The 20557-nt window shown below is 42.5% G+C and overlaps 1 long non-coding RNA gene across 1 annotated transcript; it reads left to right on the top strand.

The window, feature by feature from the left end:
- Window positions 1-1701: 1701 nt before the first annotated feature.
- Window positions 1702-19807, top strand: LOC148520524 (uncharacterized). Its single transcript, XR_015878869.1, has 3 exons — window positions 1702-1783; window positions 18923-19262; window positions 19686-19807. It is a non-coding gene; the product is annotated as an uncharacterized LOC148520524 (long non-coding RNA).
- The last annotated feature ends 750 nt before the right edge of the window (window positions 19808-20557 follow it).

Raw genomic sequence — 20557 nt, 5'->3', positions numbered from 1 at the left:
GCACTGCTGCCCGGTCATCAGGTGATCGGGCCCCAGTGCAGTATGGGAGATCACCTGACCGGAGGAATGGAGAACAACACCGGGGGCCTGGAGCATGCAGGTAAGTGTAAGTAAGGGAGGGGGGGTCGCGGGGGGGCAGGGAGGGTCGCGGGGGGTCCGAGATCGTGGGGGGTGGGGCTTAGCGCCAGGGGCGGGGCTTAGCACCAGAGGGGTGTAGCTGCGGCGAACGGTCGGCGCATGCGCGGGCACTTAATCACGGTATTTTTTGCGAAAATACCGTGATAAGGCTCCGAAGGGGATTAGCAGGGACAGAGCTTTATCGCAAGCTCTATTCCTGCAAGGGATTTGTAGTAAATCCCGGTGATATTACCTGAATTCACAATGCGAATTCACTCAGTAATATCACACTACAATCTGCATTACCAATGCGGATTGTAGTAAATAGAGCCCACAGAGAGATGCAGCACAGTTTAGATGTAATCTAACAACAATATTTATTCCACAATCTGGTGTAATAATTGGAACGTTCTCACCTGGTGCTGAGTATCACTAGTGAATCAGCTCTCTGTCTGTACTTGGGTAATGATGTCAGGTATGATAACAACTGCTGGCTCCCTGCAGTAAGTGTGACTCTGGATGCAGGTTTGCTTGCAGTCTGATTTGATTTAGCTTTATGCTATTTCCTCAAACTCCTTTCTCAGTTCACTGATCTCTCCTTTTTTCTTAATCTCAGCGGTTGTGTGTAATTCCGCTGCCAAGTCCAGGAGCTCCTCCCTGTCTTCCTCCCTCTCACCTTGATGTGCAGATCACCCAGCACCTCCTTGTCCAGCTCTGACTCTACTGTAACAGTTACAAACTGTCCTCTCTGTAGCTGTCACTTTCGGGCTGTGCATGTTCCCTAGATGAGCCTGGTAGTCAATATAACTGCAGCGGCCTGAGCAGCACTGGCAAACCAACGCATTGATACCTTGAAGTAGTGGGATACCACACTATGCATTACCCATGCCAGGTCCAAAATCTGGAAGTGTATCCTATACTTTGCCAAGACAGTTTGATATTGGAGAAATTATTCTGGCAAGCTCTAATTAGTACATACAGTTGCAGAGGTCACCATGATATAAGTAAGTGATCAATGTTACACCTAGCCCTATATACTGTATTTGTCACACTGAGTTTGAATTATTACATTTATTTATATATAATGAAACATATACAGGTCCTTTCAGGACTCATGTTGAAATAATGCACGTCTTAAGAAAATAAACATGTATTGGCCACTTACAATTTACTATATTTGCGTTGCAAAAAATGTTTTAATTGTAGAAGAACTATTGTTTCAATAAATATTTATACTGTTATTTAATATATATATATATATTAGTGTTACCAATTAATATTTCCTCTCCTGTGCCTCACATTTTCTCCCACTAACAGCACATTAAAAGTGATTTCATATGGATTTGTTTTGTTTCTGAAACTGCAGATCAGGCCTGGCCAACCTGTGGCTTTCCAGATGTTGTGAAACTACAAGTCCCAGCATACCCTCCCACTGATCAGCTGGTAAAGCATGCTAGGACTTGTAGTTTCACAAAAGCTGGACAGCCACAGGTTGTCCAGGCCTGCTGCAGATGCAAAATAAATGAATTACTTATATAGCAAGCAAGGGGTTAACAATGCAGCTGTCAGGCCAAATCATGAGCGGAAGCGTTAGTGCATGGGGGTGGATGCATCGCCTTGTTACTAGGCAACAGATTTCCAGAGGCACTAAAACAGGGCCGGGCAGGTGAGCAGAACTGCGTGATATGTGCAAATATTGGCTGATTTGAGTCTGTTGTAGCAGTCAGATCTTATGAAGCATGGAAGTAGCGATGCCCAGCCATGTCTATTGAGAATTGGCCTTTCAGATTGTAAACTGATGCATATGTAACCTGAGGAGCTGATAAACACAGGCAGCTGCCCCCATTAGACTGATATGTCAGCTAACCAAAAGCAAGGCTAGTATATAATCTGTAACATAGGTATCGACGGAAATCTTGCAGGATGTGCCAGGTTCCCAACCCCATAATTCTGCACTATTTCTTATTTGCTTTCATTTACTGGGCTATTTAAAATAACTTGAACAGGGCAGATTTTGTATTTAAAAAAAATTAGAAACTGCAATTGATAGAATTATTTACTTTTTCTTTGGCCTTACTTGTCAATAGTTTAATGTACACACGCACATTTTAATGTGTACAAACTTTATACCACCTTCCTAAAACATTGGCCAAACGTGTAAAAATAACACATAATGTACATTTCAGGCAACTTTAAAGAAGGCAACAATTGTGGCAAAATTTGGCAACAGATCCAATCTGCCCACTCACTTTAACAATTGGCCCAACCATGTATAGGTTTCACTGATGCCACACTCCTCAAATTGCTAAACCTTATCATATTCAGAATTGTTTTAAAGACGGTAGATATAGAAAGATTACAGCATATGAAAGAATGAATACTTTTAGGTCTACTTATGATGTTAATTAGCGGGATCGGACCCCGATAATTAAAATTCTAACACGTTGCTAGCGCTGGAGCAAGTCATCATTGCTCCGGCATGGAGACAGCTGATCCGAAAATCAGCTGTCTCTCTCAAGTGTTTTACTGCTCCTTTTGGAGCATTGACACTACTGCGCATGCGTGACCTACATGTCACGCATGAGCACAAGAGCCCCGACGTCTGGCGGAAGGAGCCGGACTGGGTTGTGAGCCTGGAGCAGGAGCAGGAGCACTCGCCATCTGAAGATGGCAAATTCTCCCGCACTATTGTATATTGTATTTTTGGAGGTTGATGAATTCTGTCCCCATACTAGTGTATGGGGGCAGTGGGCCATTCCGCAAGAGGAAGGCCCGACAACTTAATTTCTACAATTGCAGGTGAAAATGTTCATTTTCACCTATTTTTGTAGAAATTAAGTGATGATGAATAGGCCCCTTTGTGGTATACTTTTGAGAAGAGAAATCAATGGTTATTAGCGAGGGTGACATAAACCAGGGTGTTACTGTATATATATATATATATATATATATATATATAAGAAGGTACTGTGTAACGTTTACACAAGCTGTCTCACTAACATACAGGAGAGCAGGCTGATTTAAATGCACTGCATGAAACAAATGTTGAAATTCATCGTGACAAATCTGATGAAATGTTGACATGGGCGTGTGCAGACGCCAGCACAGGAGGTGACGCTTCGGCACTTCCCCCTGCCCGGTCATGGACAACTCCCTCCACACCTCCCAACTGGACATAGACTACTCACCTGGATGGCCAGGTGAGTGCAGGTGAGAAGTGTATGTCCCGGAGAGAGGACAGGGTAGTCCATGACCTGGCAGAGGGGGAAGTGCAGAAGGGGCACCCCCTGTGCCAGCATGTGTGCACATCTATGAATATTGACATGATTAGAATGTCATCAAAACAGTGTGCAATGGCTTTACTTACATGGTAGCAGACAGAGCCGTAACTACACTTTTTGGTGCCCTGTGCCAGAGAGAGCATTGGCCACCCACCCACCCATTTTGAAGGGCCAGGGAAGAGATAAGGGAGGTCAGGAGATGCTGGGGATAAAAGAAGAGGAAGCTACAAGTGAAAATTATAATAAACAGGAAAACTGACAGGTTCAAACAGCGCCTTCTTCCCTGCGGTGCCCTGTGCCACGGCACAGGTCGCTCTACCCTAGTTACGGCCCTGGTAGCAGATCTCTGGCAGCTCTGGCAGAGTCTTCTGGGTTTGGCGGTCAGGTGAGCCTGACTTCTGGGTGTCATGAAGCATTTTCAGCGGTAAGTAATTCTAACCCTAAACTGTAGGAGGGTCTAGTACCTATCAGACATGTCTAGCACTATTTTACAATTACTATAAGCATGACCGGCTAAGAATGCAAAAAAGAGGGGGGAGCGTTGAATCGGGTGGATACATGGAATTGACTCTGACAATGCCGATCCCAGAATGCAGGTGCTGGCATGTGAACAAGGTTAACATGTTACTAAGAGCATGTTAACTAGATCGGCATTACAACTGCAAATATGCTGATGAAACCAATTTGTCTGAATGACCATTTTTGTCTGTTTTCCAATGTTTGAGAGTCTTTGGTTGATTGTCATTTGTTCCAACATTAACAGATTTTCATTCCAACCAGCCAGATTGGACAGAAATCTTATAGTGTGTACCTAGCTTTACACCTCCGCTATTGTAAGTGTAGATGCAACTAATATATATATATGACTCCACAACAGCTTGCCTTTGGTACTGTATGCTTGGTTCCAGAGAAAGCACAGTGCAATAACACAAGATTTTTTTTTAAACAGATAAGCGTTCAACTATTCTTCAGCCCCATTGTTTCTATTGCTCACATTGTAGTAATCCATAGTACAGTGAGATTTCATTATTTATGTAACCCCCCTTTACTGTCTATAAAGGGACACTAGGTTACTAAAGCCTTTGTTGTCTAATTTACCCATCTATCTCCTCCCGCTAAGGGGTGTACGTTCTTTTATTAAATCAGTGCCTCCACCCAAGTATCCAAGTATCGGTGTGTAATAATGGGCCTACTTTGGAAAACCCAAATTTAAGTAGAAATGATTCAGAGGTAATGGGATGACCATATACAGTATCTAATTTATATTGTACCTTCCAAAAATACCTTCTCCCTTATACTTTGCAAATATATATAATTATTTTTATACAGCCAAGTAAACACATATTAGTGGTATAGATGTTAACGTATTGCATGTATTTATACTATAAGCATAACCGAATTGTCACATAGCGATAACACATGGCATACAGCGATAAGAATAGAATACATTACAATTGTCAATCAACAGAAAGCTTTTAGGGATGAGTATGAGGTCGTAATATACACCACTCACACCGTATACTGTAGAAAGATAACCATAAGAGTTAATATTGTTTAGATGTAATAGATGACTCTTAGTTGCTGTCAGCCTAGATTAATAACTATAACCTAGTTGTCCTGTTCTTCACTGGATGCTGCTAACTGCAACCTGAATGCCAGTAGCCATAACCCACCTATGAGCTTGCTTCATCTGTGCTCTCTGCAACCAGTTCTGTCCGGAAGCAGTCGGGAATCCAGACAGCCGGTTTCCCGACTGTCTAATCCCAGCAAGGGTTAAATGACAGACGTCATAATCCAAACGCCTGCCATTTTACCTACGCCGGGAGCCCGACGCCCGGCATCCCGATCGAAGGTAAGCCAGGTGCCAGGAGTGGACGTGGGGGGGGTATGTTAGGGGCTCCCGGGGGAGACTTAGGGTTAGGCCCCCCCACCAGGAGGGTTAGGTTTAGGCTAGGGGAAGGGGGTTTAGGGCTAGGCACCCCTGGGAGGAGGTTAGGGTTAGGCACCCCCACGGGAGACAGGTTTAGGCAGCGCGGAAGGAGGGGTTAGGTTTAGGCACTTAGAGGGGGGATTAGGGTTAAGCACTGGGGGGGAGGTTAATAAGTAGATGGAACCCTGTCTCTCCTAATATTATACTGTGCCTTAGAGATAATGGAATGTGAGCTAATACTACTGATATCCAAGCCTGTCACAGTTCTCTAACTCACTGAAGATAAAATAAATATACAGTAAGCAAATATTCCAGTGTTAATATCACTCCCCCAACTCTCTGTGCGTTCCTCCCACTGACATGGCGAGCTGAGTTCTTTACAGTCAGGGTTTGTGCAAACATATATTTATATATGCTGATCTCTCCTAGGGGCATATTCATGATGTTAATTATCGGGGTCCGATAATTAACATTCTAACTCGCCGCGGCCACCGGAGCAATTCAGCATTGCTCCGGTGTGGTGGCAGCTGATGTGAAATCAGCTGCCCCCTCGAGCGGCTTCACTGCTCCTTTCGAAGCAGTGTCACGCATGTGCACAAGAGCCCCGACGTCCGGCGGAAACCGCCGGACAGGGGCAGAGGGATCCGAAAGGATCTGTTCTCACAACCGGACCTTCTTCCCATAGGGAAGAGCGGGTAGCGATCCACAAGCGAGGGGATTTGCCATCTGAAGATGGCGAATGCTCCCGCAGTCAAGCTCCAAAAATATAATATTTTCGGAGCTTGATGAATTCTGTCCCCATACTGGTGTATGGGGACAGTGGGCCATTCCGCCAACAGAAGGTAAGTAGAAGATATCGGTGATATTTCCTGCTTTACCTTCTTAATGAATGGCCCGAATACTTAATTTTCACAATTGCAGGTGAAAATGTGCTTTTTCACCTGCTTTTGTGAAAATTAAGTGATGATGAATAGGTCCCCTAATGGTAAAGTCCTTCCTCCTGTGTGGAAGCTATATATGCTCAAGGAGTGTGAAATTGCTAATAAGGGCTTAAACCTTATGCTGCCACACCCTGTTAGATCTGCTGCTCACCACCTCCTCTATGCTGATGTGCTATGGCTTAGTAGACTTGGTCCAGCCAGTTGATGGTCATCTGGATTCACAATCTCAAACACTGAGGAGCCCCTCCGCTGATGCTCCCTCCTGCTGCAGTTAGTTGCTACCAGCACTACCATTTCAGCGCTGCTCTGCTGCCATCTCTTTCGGCCTGCCCGACCTCTGCTTCACAGCCTCCTAGGCTGTATGTCCTGTGCCTACCAGCCGCAGGTAACTTATCTGCCCTGCCACCAATGAGTGTCAGCCCTAGCTGCCGAGCCCACATCCCTCTCCGGCTCCAACCCCTGCGCCTGGCAGCCTGTCCATAGCGCAGCTGCTGCATAGGACGCAGGGGGGTGGGCACCCCAAGATGCGATCTCTAGACTCCCTTGTCAGTCCTTTGCCAGCGCCTCCTTTTTTTCCTCTATATCCCCTGCCGTTCTTTTTCTAGTGTATGTGTATCCTATACACTGAGGCACAACCTCACCAAAGAATGAAGTACCTCATACATGAATTATGTAAAAATATCTCATTGTACATTTCCACATATATGTCAAATATTTATAGGAGTTCCTACACATTTGCCATATTCTAACATACTTTATTAGTACTATACTTCTATTAACCCTTAACCAGGGTTGCATTTATTTCAAATGAACTCTTTTGCCTTGAAATATAGAACCACATTTTTAATAGCAATATCAAGCATACCATCTCTACTTGGATACCATGGACAGCTCCGAATATACATTAGATTCAGCACTAACAAGTTGTCAGTACAGGTTGAGTCTCCCATATCCAAAATGCTTGGGACCAGGTGTATTTTGGATATCGGAATATTCCGTATTTTGGAATAATTGCATATCATAATGAAATATCTTAGGAATGGGACCCAATTCTAAGCACAGAATGCATTTATGTTTTATATACACCTGATATACACAGCCTGCAGGTCATTTTATACAACATTTTCGATAATTTTGTGGCTCAAACAAAGTTTGTGTACATACATGAAATTCATTTATGTTTCATATACACCTTATACACAAAGCCTGAAGGTAATTTCATACTTTATTTTTTAATAATGTTGTGCCTTAAATAAAGTTTGTGTACATTGAACCATCAAAAAGCAAAGGTTTCACTATCCCAGTCATGCTAAAAAAATTCTGTATTTCGGAATATTTGGATATGGGAGACTCAACCTGTATTAATTATGCCTATCATGTGTGTCTACTCTTACCTGCCTTAACTGTGCATATGGGTCCGACAGTACTCGATTGTACCGATGTTTTCGCAATCTTGCTAAACATTATGGATGTGCATGTAGGTGAAGTGGGCGTCCTTATGTAGAGGTGCGGGAGCATTGCGATTGCTATGGATTAGCATATATTTGTATTAAAACTGTGTGTGTGCGCTATATTGCGATCCATAATGAATCAGGATCAGGCCCTAAACAAATAATTGGGATAAGCAGAAACAATGGTATTAATTCAGTTTGAAAGTAACAGCTGATTTATAAAGCTTCTTTAAGGGAACTCAATCTACCTACACATTTTTTTAATTTAAACTATCCTTTAAATGGGCTCCAAGTTGTCACATCTGAATGATTTCCTCTTCATTACTGTTTTATGATTCCCTGGCTCATCTGGCCATCAGCAGTAACAGCAACTTCCAAAACAATAAGATGTGGGGTGGTGCTGTCAAGTGAACCATGGATAAGACTAGATGAGGGCTGATTAAGCACGAGGCTATTTAAGAGTCCTCATTTTTTGTAATTGTGTAGTGTAAGTAAGCTGTTGCTAGGCAGGGTTAGTAGGTTTTGCATGGGTGCTGGGTAGCCAATTAGAAGACAGCAAGGGGGCGTATACATTGCAGGGGTATTTAAGGGCCAGTTTGAATTCAGTCCAGCCTCTTTTCAGTTGCAAGTCCCACCCTCCCAACCAAAGCCTTGCCATACATTTGTTTGTTTGTCTTTTAGGGATTATAATAAAATAGGCGGCGCTTCAGTAGGCGGGAAGGCGCTGCTAACCAGTGGCCACATCTGGTGTAAGTTTTCGTTGTGGGGCACTTGCCCTTTTGAAGGACAGTGGGTATGTCTCACCCATGCGGGCCAGACATTGGGCGCTGCCTTGCGGGAGCATCCGGACTGTGGCATATTAAAGGGCGGTGAGACCTTTCCAGCCCGGGTTACACCTATATACAGGGGGGGGACCGTCTTAGTTGCAACCCCCTATTTTAATGGTTTTAATTGGCTGGAGCTGGGTTTGGTAGCGCCTTCTTTGCCACACTTTTTAGGAATTAAAATATGGTCATTCAGTTAATAAATGCTGTGACCTTAATCCAATGCACTGGTGTCTGTGTGGTTATTTTTAATATATAACTAAGCTTAAGGTTGTGTTACAAGGTTTAATTACAATAAAGCAATGGACTACTTATATTTGGCAACAGATAACTATCACTTATTTAAATGGTAAATTTAGCTGGGTGTTCCATTTAACAACAGGGTACAGATTATACAAGAAGTAATTAATTCCAATCAATTGGATAATGCTTTGATCTCTCAATATTATGCGAGTCTGTATATACGTCATAGGTACATGCATACACACATGCATACCTACATTAAGCACAATAATGGCCCATCCAGCATGTGCAGTTATTGCAATATTAAATATGCTAATTCAACGAGAAAGTCTCACATTAGTGAAAATATTACCGTAATGCACAATTTACTACCACAATTAGCATACCCACATCATTAATTTATGCATTTCCACTTTTCTTACATTTTTCTGGTTGTTAGACCCGTATTAACTGTTTTATTTCATATATCTCTCTTGTAGTAAAAAAACAACAGAGTTGCCTTCATTTAAAGATATATATATATATATATATTTTAGGGATGTGCAGCGGCCACTTTACGTGTTTTGTGTTTTGGTTTTGGATCTAGATCTTTCTTCATGTTTTGGATCTGGATTGGTTTTGCCAAAACCACCCTTCCGTGTTTTTGGTTCTGGGTTTTGTGTTTTGGATCTGGATTTTTTTCAAAAAAAAGCATAAAAACAGCAAACATCACAGAATTTGTGGGTTTTTCTGCTCCTATGCTATTATTAACCTCAATAACCTTAATTTCCACTCATTTCAAGTCTATTCTGAACCCCTCACACCTCACAATAATGTTTTTATGTCCAAAAGGTTGCACCGAGGTAGCTGGATGACTATGCTAAACGATACGAGTGGGTGGCACAAACACGTGGCTCATCTAGGAATGACACTGCAGTGGCAGACAGGATGGCAGTTTGAAAAACTAGGCCCCAAACAGTATATAATGCAAAGAAGAAAAGAGGTGCAAGATGGAATTGTCCTTGGGCCCTCCCACCCACCCTTATGTTGTATAAACAGGACATGCACACTTTAACAAACCAAACATTTCAGCGCCAGGGTCTGCCACACAACTGTGGCTGAAATGATTGGTTCGTTTGGGCCCCCCACAAAACAAGCTGGCAATTAATCTGTCTCTGCTCAAACTGGCTCTACGGAGGCAAGATGTCATCCTCATCCTCCTCATCCACCGATTCTTCACCCTCTTCAGTGTTGTGTACATCCTCGTCCTCACAGAGTATTAATTCATCCCCACTGGAATCCACCACCACAGGTCCCTCTGTATGTTCTGGAGGCTGGTCTCCCTGGAAGAGTTGGTAATTCATTTTTATGAACATCATCTTCTCGACATTTTGTGGAAGCAACCTCCTACTCCTTTCGCTGACAAGGTTCCCGGCTGCACTAAACACTCTTTCGGAGTACACACTGGAGGGGGGGCAACTCAGGTAAAATAGAGCCAGTTTTTACAGGGGCCTCCAATGCCTCTTTTTCCTGCCAGTACAGGTATATGGACTGTCTCATATCCCTACATGGATGCTGTCACCAATGAAATCCTCCACCATTCTGTCAGTGGTGAAGGTATCATATGCAGTGACAGTAGACATGTCAGAAATTGTTGGCACATCCTTCAGTCCGGACCAGATGTCCAAACCGGCCCTTGACTTATGATACAGATGCATGCTTGACGCTGCTGCTGTGTTGATGCACGTGCGGCTACTGCGCATACATTTGGCACACAAACACAGAAAAAAAAGAATTGTTTATTTTTTGCGGAGTGCACTTTGAGGGTTACACCACCCTTTAACAGACAGATGCACGTTTGGCGCTGCTGCTTTGAGGATGCAGGTGCAGCTACTGCGCATACATTTCACACACAAACACAGAAGAAAAGTAGATTATTTTATTTTTGTTGGAGCGCACTTTGGTGGTTACACCACCCTTTAACAGACAGACGCACGCTTGTCGCTGCTGCTTTGAGGATGCATGTGCAGCTACTGCGCATAAATTTCACACACAAACACAGAAAAAAAGAAGATTATTTTATTTTTGTTGGAGCGCACTTTGGGGGTTACACCACCCTTTAACAGACAGATGCACGCTTGTTGCTGCTTCTTTGAGGATGCAGGTGCAGCTACTGCGCATACATTTCACACACAAACACAGAAAAAAAGAAGTTTATATTATTTTTGTTGGAGCGCACTTTGGTGGTTACACCACCCTTTAACAGACAGACGCACGCTTGTCGCTGCTGCTTTGAGGATGCATGTGCAGCTACTGCGCATAAATTTCACACACAAACACAGAAAAAAAGAAGATTATTTTATTTTTGTTGGAGCGCACTTTGGGGGTTACACCACCCTTTAACAGATAGATGCTCGCTTGTCGCTGCTGCTTTGAGGATGAACGTACAGTGCACACAATTCACAAACACAGAAGAAAATGTTTTTTTGTTGGAGTGCACTTTGGGGGCTTACACCTCCCTTTAAGAGATGAGCCAGCCGGCCCTTTACTTATGGGACACAGGCGCACGCTTGGCGCTGCTCCTTTGCTGATGCACGTGCAGCCACAGTGCACACAATTCACAAACACAGAAAATAATTTTTTATTTTGTTTGGAGTGCACTTTGGGGGTTACAGCACCCTTTAACAGACAAGCCAGCCGGCTCTTTACTTATGGGACACAGGCGCACGCTTGGCACTGCTCCTTTGTTGATGCACATGCAGCCACAGTGCACACAATTTACAAACACAGAAAATATTTTTTTATTTTGTTTGGAGTGCACTTTGGGGGTTACAGCACCCTTTAATGGACAAACCAGCCGGCTCTTTACTTATGGGACAAAGGCGCACGCTTGGCACTGCTCCTTTGTTGATGCATGTGCAGCCACAATGCACACAATTCGCAAACACAGAAAATAATTTTTTATTATGTTTGGAGTGCACTTTGGGGGTTACAGCACCCTTTAGCGGTCAAGCCAGCTGGCTTTTTACTTATGACACAGGCGCACGCTTGGCGTTACTTTGTTGATGCACGTACGGCTACTGTGCACACAATTCACAAACACAAAAAAAAATTATTTTTTTTGGGTGCACTTTGGGGGAGCACCCCTGATGCACAGATCACCCCCTGGACAACACTACAGCACCCCTCTAGGACTACAGCCTTTATGGGACACTGCACAACACAACACAGTCCAGCCAGCCCCTATAGACTTTGGAGTGGACACAGCCCCTATGGGCAAATGACTGCACAACACAACCCAACCAGCCCCTATGACAGCAGCACAACACAGCCCAGCCAGCCCCTATGGACAACATCAGCACAACATAGCCCAGTCAGCCCCTATGGACTGAGTGGACACAGCCCCTATGGACAACAGCAGCACAACACAGCCCAGCCAGCCCTAGCTCACACCCTCCCTCTTCACTGTAGACAGCCGGAGTGAGAAATGGCACAGACACGGGGACCTTTTATAATATTCAAAACCCGCGAGATCAGGAAGGCGGGATGATGATGTTTTGCCTCGATTTCAGATCCGAGTCAGGCGGGAAAAGTTGAGCCTGACTCGGATACGACTCGGATCGGGGGGCTCGGGGGGGTTCGGATTTCAGAAATCCAAACCCGCTCATCCCTAATATATATATATATATATATATATATATATATATATATATATATTCTTTTTTTTTTAAGTGGACTTGGTGTGTAGCAACAACAGTGCTCAGATGTAAATAGTATGATAGATAATCTTTTTAAGCAGTAATAAATAACTAAATATAATATTAGGGTACAGTGTCCTAATACAATAAATAAGGCTAGAAAATAAATAATATTGATAATGTCAGTGCAATTAGTGCATACATATGGAAAATATATATGTGAAATACTAAATAATTATTGAAAAAATGAATAATACAACTGTGAATGTAATCACGAACTGCTTATGTATAAGATATTTATATAATATTATATAAAATAAACATATGGATGAGCATTGTAAAAGACTGAAACTTAAGTAGTATTAATACTAGTTAAGTTTCAGTTTTTTATTATGCTCATCCATATGTTTATTAGAGATTCATTTTTTTAAATATTTTATACATAACCAGTTCGTGATTATATTCACAGTTGTATTATTCATTTTTTCAATAATTATTTAGTATTTCACATATATATTTTCCAAATATATGCACTAATTGCACTGACATTATGAATATTATTTATTTTCTAGCAATATTTATTGTATTAGGACACTGTACACTAATATTATATTTATTTATTTATTTATTACTGCCTAAAAAGATTATCTATCATACTATTTATATCTGAACACTGTTGTCACTACATACCAAGTCCACTTCAAAAAGATTTCTTAATTATAGTAGCAGATTACCACTGCTACAGCCGACACCCATAACCAGATGGGAAAGTGCGAACAGATATTGGGCCTCTTTCAGAGGTGGTCGAAGGATGCAAGCGGTCGCTCAGAAACTGGGCGGCCACTTGCATCCTGATCGCCCGCCTCTGTTGCGGTCGTTAGGCTGTGGGTTAACACCCACAGCTCTAACGACCGCTTCGGTGATGGTCGCGATGGTCAGAGACCATCGGGGCTTACGACGAGACCCTAGGGTAGGGTCTCACTTGTTGTAAGCCCCGGAGAGCTTCTGGCTCTGTCAGAGCTGGAAGCTCTCCACTGACATCACTAGTGATGTCAGTGGGGCCTCCCCCAAATGGTAGGCGTTCCCATAGGAACGCCTCCGTTTGGGCTGCCACCCCCCCGGCCCGCCTTCCAAACGGGGCGAGCTGTCAATCAACATCGACAGCTCGCCCCCTTTGGACCGAGACCCGCTACGACCGGCGCTGTCGATTGTAGCGGGTCTCACGCATGTGCACGCCGGCGCCGTCGTGCGCATGCTCTGTGGGGGGCCATCGACCCGGTCCGAGCGCATCGGCGCTAACGACCGGGTCTGAATGGCCCCCATTGTACTTAAATTCTGTTACTGCATAAATATAATCCAGGTGGCGCTAATTTATCGTCCACTTTTTTCTATACTGTATTGGTTTATTCGATTATAGCTGCCCTCAGAGCTTTATACATTGGTGTATAGATGTAGTATCTAACCCGTTTAGCAATGTCTAGAAATATTGACTGTCTGAACAAGAGAAGTGATTTCTGTCAAAAAATATTTAATGAGAATAGATTCCCAACTAGTGAGAATATCCCCACGAGAAATATTGATAATCTATTTTTGGATTTAGAAAAACTTGTCACAAAAGAAATCAAAGCATGGTGGTGACATAAAGGGACTTGAACACTACATCTCAGTGAATAGGATACCTAGGGGTCTAAGAATTTAAAAAAACTCCCACATTTGGGATAGAAAATGTAGACTTCATGAGTAAATGGGACAATATATTGCACCAGTGTTCCATAGATCTCATGAAATTGATCATACAAGAGAAAAAAACACATTATCATTATTAGAGCAGGAAATCAAAACAAAAGAGACACAAATGTATGAATTTACGGAAAATGAAGACTATAAAGCAAATGACAAAGTCCTGGTTTGCAAAGTTGAGAGAATAGAGGAGGATGTCATGAAGGGCAAGGAAAACAAATTCATCAGGGACAAACAGGACTATGAATCCAACAAAATAAAAAATTGGACACTATTGTATCAGGACACTGTACACTAATATTATATTTATTTATTTATTACTGCCTAAAAAGATTATCTATCATTTTATATATATATATATATATATATATATATATATATATATATATATGTGCAGTATATACAGTATACTTCACATATGTTAAGGTTAGTATTACACAATGGTTAGGGTTAGGATTAGGCTGTGGTTAGGGTTAGTATTAGACTATGGTTAGGGTTACGATTATACTGTCGTTAGAGTTAGTATTAGACTGAGATTATGGTTATGATTAGGCTGCTATTAGAGTTAGTGTTAGACTGAGATTAGGGTTATGATTAGGCTGTGGTTAGGGTTAGTAGTAGACTGCTGTTAGGGTTAGGATTAGACTGTGGTTAGGGTTAGGATTAGGCTGTAGTTAGGGTTGGTATTGGACTGTGGTCAGGGTTAGGATTAGGCTGTAGTTATGGTTAGCATTAGACTGCGGTTAGGGTTAGTATTAGACTGTGGTTAGGGTTACTATTAGGTTGCGGTTAGGGTTAGTATTATACTGTGGTTAGGATTAGGCTTTGGTTAGGGTTAGTAATAAACTGCAGTTATGGTAAGGATTAGGCTGCGGTTAGAGTTAGTATTAGACTGAGATTAGGGTTAGGATTATGATGTGGTTAGAGTTAGTATTTGAATGAGGTTAGGGATAGGATTAGGCTGCGGTTAGGGTTAATAGTAGACTGAAGTTATGGTTAGGATTAGGCCGTGGTTGGGTTTAGGATTAGGTTTAGGGTTATTGTCAATGAAAAAATGCAATGGTAAAATGCCTACTGTCGACATTGGAATCGGTATGTAATGCCGGCGGCTGTTCAGCCGCCGGATCAAATACAGACAGCGGCAGCCCGACTGATCGAAATCCCGACTGCAGCAGGTAAGTACCCTAACCCTCTCCTTTCCCTACCCTAACCCTCCCTTAGTGGTGCCTAACCCTTACCTCTCCCCTAGTGCCTAACCATAACCTACCCCCATTAGTGCCTAAACCTAACACCCCTCCCTGCACCCTAAACCTAACCCCCCATAGTGGTACCTAACCCTCTTCCCCCCTTTCCCTACCCTAACTCTCCTGGGGTGGGTGCCTAACCCAAAGTCCCCCCCGGGGGACCCTAGACCTAACCCTTCCCCCTCTGTGGCTAATCACTAAAACACCGGGCTTACCTTCGTTTGGTATGCCGGGTTTCAGGATTTTGTAGTGGGGCTTATAATAGGAGTCGGGATTTTAACGCCTATCTTTAGTCCCATGTTGGGATGTCAGTGTTGGGATATCATCGGGCAGGATAGCGCCCGCCGGTATCCTGACTACATCCCTCGACATTTACACCATGTCAACATTCTGGTGTCAACATTCTGAATGTCAACTTTTTATACCACACACTTATAATGGATTGTGGTGCATGATACATTTAGAACAGTTTCATATATGAGCAGTCTACTCCCCTTCCTGATTAAAAGGATAAATCCACTTTCAATGCCTGACTTTGTACAAAGTAATGTAGTTTAGCATGGGCATCCGTAAGACTGTCTGATCCATGTCGTCATTTTGTGTTATCTCCACTGCATGCATTGGCAACAGGATTTATATACTAAAGTAGCTGATGCAACTATCCTGCAAGATTCTGAGTAATGAGCACAGGGGAGAGTCAGTTACTTTCTAGTTAGAAATGTGAGTGACTGACGCCAGATCAAACGGATGTGGGACCAGGGACATCTGGGGCCTTTCAACTGGGCTCCTTAAACAGTGAATGAATGGGGGTTTGTTCTGTCACGCTCTCTTTCATCTGAATGATTATTAATTTCTCCAAAATGTGTATCCCAGAATATGTGGGGAAACAAGGTGTGACAATAGTGTGTTCCGTAATGATATTTAGATAACCTGTAATTGTAAATATATCAACGGGATCGGTATAAAACACATTCAAATCCTGAAGCCAGAAGACCGGCAACAGAAGATCCTGACAGGTAAGTTTTTTCACTATTACTAACCCTCTCTCCCCCAATCCTAACCCTCCCTTATGGGTGCCTATCCTAATCTTCCCCTCAAGTGCCTAACCCTATCCCCCCCTCTAAGTGCCTAACCCTAACCCCCCCTGTAAGTGCCTGAACCTAACCCCCCTTTCCCACAGCCTAAACCTAAGTCTCCCGGGGGGGGGGTGCCTAACCCTAACCCCCCCCTCCCCTAGCCTAACCCTCCCGATGGGGTGCCTAACTTTACGTCTCCCCCGGGAGCCCCTAACCTAACCCTTCCCCCACCCGGCTTACCTTTCGGTATGCCAGGCGTCGGGCTTCCGGCGTAGGGATAATGATAGGCATTGGGATTTCAACGCCTATCATTAGTCCCCTGTCGGGATTGCACAGTCGGGAAGACAGCGGTCAGCATTTTGACCGTCAGCTTCCTGACTGCATCCCCTATCAACTCACCCATGATTGGTGGTAAAGAAGCTTTGGACAGAAATCTCACCATTGTCCCATGGTGCTTGCTCAGGAATGTTGCTCCCTCTGCAGTCCTGTAATTTTCATACTCCATAGCAATATAGTAGGAGACACAATGTGATGCTACAATGGTGCAGATTTGGAACCAATATATTATACTTTACAGATGATATATAATGCTTCAAATTAGGGATGTGCAGGCTCGGATAGGTTCGAGTTTGCACGTGGAGTTCGGATTTTTCCCTCCAAAAAAACGGAACTCAGCACGAGGCAAAACGTCATCTTACATGGACGAACATCATCATTCCTGGACAAAAGACCAGGAATGATGATGTTCGTCCATGTAAGATGACGTTTTGCCTCGTTCTGAGTTCCGTTTTTTTGGAGGGAAAAATCCGAACTCCACGTGCAAACTCGAACCTATCCGAGCCTGCACATCCCTACTTCAAATGGATGAGCATGCTCCTTGGATAGTTATTTATTAATCTAATATCTGTTTGTGTTTAGAGTGGTCCGAAAATATGAAAATCTAATTTAGAATGATGAATATCCAATAATTGTACACAAAATGATTATATATTATAATAAATGGTCCATTTTTTGTATTTAGCATAATATATACAATTAAAAAAGTGTGTGTATATATATATATATATATATATATATATTAACAAAAATGAGCAATAAAATAATATAAAATAAAATAATATGTGAAATTAAAAGCAATATAGAAAAGGGACAAGTAGATAATACCTGTATGCAGCAACAAGTATAGGTGTTGGTGTTTCAATAAATGAACTGTTATTTAAAAACTACACTTTGGGCCTGATTCAGAGTCGGGAAAATGTAAATTAAAGCGCTCGCTCGTATTTTCGTTCGCAACTAATCTTCCGCCCCATAGTCTCCCAACCCCTCCTCTAGCTAGCGAACGTTCAAAATAGCGACCATCCATCTCCTCTTTGGTTGCAGGGAATGCTCGCACAAGTCAATCCCGGAAGTGGCCCTGTCAGTTTTCGATTGCCTGCTATTTCATTCTGCAAACATACTTGAATCGATTAATGGCAATCAATATATTAATTACCTTAATTGGTATTCACATGTTTTCAATCCTTTTTTTTTTTTTCATTGTCAATAAACTTTATTCTTGTCATTTGTACCGCAGAATACGTACGGTTTCACCAATGTTTTTTTTTTAACAAATTACATGTTTTTAGGAATGATACTGTTGTTTTCCTTTTTTTTTTCTAGGCATATTTTAGTACTTTAATTTGTTTATTTAAATTAGCTTACGCATGTCACTGCATCAAGCCTATCATAACTCACATTATATTTCTGAGGCTGTAGGTCACATGACTCATACAATAACCAATACAATGCGTTCTGTTAATTTTCAAAGTACATTAGCCAATCAAATTTTTTGGGGGGCCTTTATTAAAACTGTTTTATGTAAAAAAAATCATTGCCATCATGAGAGCCTCCGCGTTTAGTAGGCGGGAGCTCATGGTCCTCACCAAGGTCATGGACCAGAGGATCACTAGCCAACCTCCGCAAACGTATGGCGTACGCGAAGGTGCGCCCGCGCCTGCACTCCTTCGGCTATCGCCGAAATATCGGCCAATTAGAGCGCAGGTGGTCGGATCTGCGCTGCCGCATGCCACGCCTGCTGGCATGTTTGCGGTTGCAGATCAGTGAAAGTAAGTGTTTTTTTTTTTTTGCGGCCCTACCTGCGTGTGCATGTTTCCGGTATAGCCCTGTTTGTTTATTGCGGCCCTACTTGCGTGTGCATGTTTCCAGTCTAGCCCTGTTTTTTGATTTATGACATACCAGCGTGTGCATGTTTCCAGTCTAGCCCTGTTTGTTGATTTAGGACATACCAGCGTGTGCATGTTTTCCGTTTTTATAATTTTATAACATTTTTGGTGTTGTAAATTTGTACCCAAACCCCCCCCCCAAAAAATAAGCTAAACCTTTTTCATCCATCATTTAGGGGCTGAGCGCAGACTCCAACGTCGAGTCCGAAACCGACGTCGCCCTCGTCCCCTATCCCCCACTCCCAGCCAAACCTCCTCTCCCCAACCTTCCCCAAATTCCCCCTGCACCCCAGAACGGCCAGTCCCTGAGGCACCTCCCTCTCCAATTTTGCCCATCCCTCCTAAGTCTCCCTCCCCTCCACCCCCCCTCTCTTTTCATCCCCCTCCCCTCCACCCCCCCTCTCTTTTCATCCCCCTCCACACCAAGCCAGATATCCCCTCCACCACTGGACCAGCACTGGCCCACCTCAGAGGAGGAGGATGTCGGGGCTCAACGAGCAGGCTTCCCGATGACCGGTATGTTTCCCTTTTAAACTATGGGTGTTTTTGCATTTTTGTGTTTTTGGGTGATGTTGTCCTTTTGCCTGTGCATTTCCAAATTGTTAAGTATTTCTAATGTTTTGGTTATATATTTTTCCTAAACAATGTCTAGGATGTTTTCCCCTGACACATATCACACATGTCCAAACACTCATACTTGTGTCTTTCTAGTTTACGGTACCAACAAATGTATATTTTGGTGTACTTCGCCCTTTTTTTGGTTTGCTTTTTATGTGTAATATTTATAGTTTGTATTTATACCATCTTTGCGTTTGCCCTTAATTTTTGGGGGGTCAAATTATTATTTTTTTTTTAAAGTAGAGTCTGATTTTTAACTTGTTTGCTAACATATAATTTAAGGTGTCATTTTATTAATACACAATTTTTTTTTCCCCACAGAGGACCAGAGGCGACTGCAAGAAATGCAGGCAGGCTTGCAGACATTGCGGGGCCATGTAATTGGAATGCTTGTGGTCCTTGACCACATGTTGGCGGTCCTGCGCCATTAATTTTGTTTGTTTTTTACCCCCCTAAAAATTTTATCAATAAAATATATTTTTTTTTTCAAAAGTCTTTTTCCTTGTCTGTAAATATTAGATTGTTTAACCTTCCATAAGTCGACTATTGGAGCATGTTTTTTATAGTAAGGAAAATCAGATTGTAGAAAGCGCCAGTAAGTATGTAAGCTGGCACATTAAACACCTAACAATACCAATAGGTTTGGAGAATTCCCAGCTTTTTTTTTTATTATTTTTGGTGGGTAATGTAAATATTAATTCAAACCTGCTTAGGCCTAGTTTAGAAAACATACTGTTTCACCATAATACCTTTGTTGTTTGTTTTTAGCCACAAAGCATGTTAAAATACTTAACAATTTAACACATTACAGGATTAGCCATTAAGAAAGTTTGCCTTTTTTGGGCCAGGTTACCCGTGCCTGTAATTTACCAAGGAAAAGTCTTTTTAACTTAAAACAAAATTTTAATACACACAAATAATAAACAGAAAGTGAATTGTGACAAACAATTCACACAGTGCAAACACACGCCAAAAAACAACCAACACCCAAAAACAAACAAAAAAAACCACTCAAGAACTGTTTGAAGAAGTAGCAGGCCAACATGAATCCACAAATGAGGCAAAGAAATAATTGTTCCCGAAGTTAGATCCAATGTGGCCACATGAAGACAATTTTGGGGATCAGGTAGTAGGCATCGTTTTTTCGGGTAATTTTAGGGAATAAAGGACAAAAAAAAAAAGAAATATTAAAA

Source organism: Taudactylus pleione, unplaced genomic scaffold (assembly GCF_031769625.1).
Source record: "Taudactylus pleione unplaced genomic scaffold, aTauple2 ptg000176l, whole genome shotgun sequence".
In the NCBI taxonomy this organism is placed as follows: Eukaryota; Metazoa; Chordata; class Amphibia; order Anura; family Myobatrachidae; genus Taudactylus; species Taudactylus pleione.
This window is presented reverse-complemented; position numbering and strand designations above follow the sequence as displayed.